This window comes from Colius striatus, chromosome 20 (assembly GCF_028858725.1).
Source record: "Colius striatus isolate bColStr4 chromosome 20, bColStr4.1.hap1, whole genome shotgun sequence".
Classification (NCBI taxonomy): domain Eukaryota; kingdom Metazoa; phylum Chordata; class Aves; order Coliiformes; family Coliidae; genus Colius; species Colius striatus.
Genome location: NC_084778.1, coordinates 6,032,236 through 6,035,369, shown reverse-complemented (window position 1 = coordinate 6,035,369; position 3,134 = coordinate 6,032,236).

The following is a 3,134-nucleotide window of genomic DNA, read 5'->3' as shown; positions in this document are numbered from 1 at the left end:
TGATGTGGATATTAAAGGAACCTTGAAAATAGTTTATGAGGAAGTTGTTGGAGGCTTCTAATTTTAAATTCCTAACAGGAAATCATTAAACTGTAGAGGAGCCAACATAGCAGACTGTTGCTCTAAAACAAGAGCTAAATGCAGAGCATTCACATGAACTTGTCAGATCTTTTTTTTTATTGCTGTTTTTTTCTCCTTTCATGTTTACTGCAACCCAGATAAATACATATTCATTGTTGTATTCTTCATATACATCAGTTCAGCAGCCACATTCTGGATGAAATGTTAAAGTAATGCCATTACGGTCATACCTCAGGGAGTATGAAGATCAGACCCTTCATGGTGAGGTCATCCATGCCTTCATTGGCCTGCAAAAACCTTTAAAAAGGGGATACTTTCAGTTTGTATCAGACATGTTCAGATTTATTTCTTCTTTTATATGAGATTCTTGTGCTTTATTTGAGACTATTGCTTAGATGGCCAACACATCTCATGTAAGCTATGCAAAAGCCTTAGGTCACTATCAGCTTGGCTTGTTGAAGCTTAGCGGCTGAAGGAAGGAGAAATGTTATGATGTAGCTGTAAGCACTAAGACATGAAGGTCAGTCAGTGAAGTCAGCTGAGGTGCTTTACAAATGAAGACAGCTTTAAGAAAGTAGGTTCACCAAAGCCAGAGTGGACAGTGCTGCTTTCTGCTGTTCTGTGATCAGTAAGCTCGTGCTTAGGTTCTGAGCTGCTTAGCTAACAGAGCTATTGAGATTTTTGTGTTTTTCACCCATCAGACAAAGTCCTGGCTTTTGCAACATGTAACTTTGTGTAACTTTAAATAAAGCATGCTACTAGAAAAGAGAGGGCAGGATGCTGCCTGCCCAGTGCTGGCTTGTGATGCGGAATTAAGATGAACATACCTGCATCAGTTCTTTTTATTGTGTGATGGAGCTGAAAGAAAGGAGTGCTGCTGTGAAAAATGTTAGTATCTGTGTGAACCTTCTTCCCTGCTGTCTCTGCTGTTCCTGCTGAGAAGTTAGACTTGTTTATTCGCTTGACTGAGTGTAGACCTAGAAAATGTTTAATTTCACGTTCGCAGGAGGTGTGATTTGAAAAGCAAGTGCATTGGTGCACAAGGCTTTCTTCTGTCTCTGCAATGATGTACTTCTTTATGCAGTATTTGAGCTTCAGGCCCCTGACCTTGTGCATCTTGTTCCCCTTTGTGTGTTTCTTTTTCTTCTTTTTGCTTTTTCTTCTTTGAGCCTGTGGATAGGTAATCCTCAAAAATATCCTAGTGAGGTTGATGATAGTTTTATCTGTTGGGCTGCATGATGGGTTAGCAAACATTAGAAAGTACAATAATTCATGGAAGTCAAGGCACTTTTCTCATTGGAAGATGACGGTTTAATCTGGGTTTAAACTACAGATGCTTAATCTATTTAGGATAAAGATGGGGTCCTTTTGGGCTTTTATCCAAATGTAACTAATTTAATTTAGCTTAAGCCTATGTGAGATTTGTTTTGAGAAAACAACGATATTGTAAAAAAAACTGGAAACTTTTCACCCACAAAAGAAATTGTGGCCTTCAGTTTTGAGAAATTATTTGAATTAGTTGAATAAGACCAAGCCATAACAATGCCTTTACTGATACTCTGAAATGGATTTATATCAATAACTGTTAGGCAGAATGAGAATAAGCTGTCATCAAGGCCAAGCAAATATCTGAATGTATTTGGTTTAGAAACATTTTACATCAAATTATGATAATTTTGATGAGCCACTTACTCTAACTTCTCTCTCTGAAATAGCTGATGGACCACAAGCAGTCCCTGCTTAGCATTTGCTTCCATTAAATATAAAAATGAGAAAAGCACTTCCCATGTTTATATAGAAGTGCATGAAACAGTGCTGAATTGCCCTTCAATTTCTGTTACTTAGCTCCTGGAGTGTGGAAATTGCAGTGGTACTCTCCATCCAACTTCATCCTTACTAGAAGTTTTTCTGCCTTGATCTTCAACTCTTACGTACATGTTCCTAATTCTGTGAGCATCTGGTTTAGTTGAATCCTAGTTTCTTGTGAGCTAAAGGACTTAAGAAGAAAATTAGCAAACATGGTTTTAGTTGCTGGAGGATCTGCTGGCTGTGTGCCCTGTAAAACTTGAAGCACTTTTGTTTTCCAGTGGCTGTTTTGTGGAATGCAGTTGTTGTATGGGAAAACATCTTTATTGTAATTTGTTTAAGTTTGTGAGTGTAGGTATGATTTATAGATGATGCTTTGTCTTGCTTGTCAAAGTTAATAATGACAGAAATGACCCAAAGCAATACTTGGACATAAAAAGAGGAGACAGAAATACCTTAGCATTTAAAGAAGAGTTTCTTCCATCATAACTGATTACTTTTTTCCCCTTTTGTTTCCTTAATTTCTTTATAAAGTCATTGAAAAACTCTATTCACCCCCTTTTATTGTGATGTGATGGCAGTAGATCTGCTGCAGGCCTGGCGGTTGGTATGCATTAATGTTAGTGAAAAGGACAATAGAGATGTGGACTATATAAAGCTCAAATTAATTTTTGTCTCAAATTAGTCTGTTTCCTTTATATGCCTTTATGCATTTTGCTGTACATGTGGCAAATGTACAAAATACTGTCATGAAACTTAATGGACAGATTTTTAAAGCAGATTGATTTGAAGGTGATTAATGGAAGGAAATCCAATGTATGTGCAATACTTAAGCCAAAGAATTATCTCCATTTTACTGACAGTGGAAGTATTTCTGCAAAATTGAGTAACGGTTTTAGCTGGTTTAAGCTTGTAACAGGAAGGAGCTTTGGGAGCTGGAAGTGGTAGTAAATGGCAAATAAAACTATGTCCAGGATTTCAGCTAGAGAAATGAAACACACAAAACCCTCCTCCGTGAGGCGAATATCTTAGGAATTCATAAGTGTAAACAGTATATTGGCGTGTTCTGCAGGGTGTGTAACTCCAGGGAAATCACCGGTGGGAACTGTGTTGCCCAAGTGGGAAAACTGAGCCTTAGGGCCAGGAGCAGGGAAAAAGTGGGGGAGGCTGGAGTAACACGCCGGGATTCCTGGACCAACCTCGGGAGTCCAACCCTGTGACTGAGTAGCCTGCGCCCTATGTAGAGC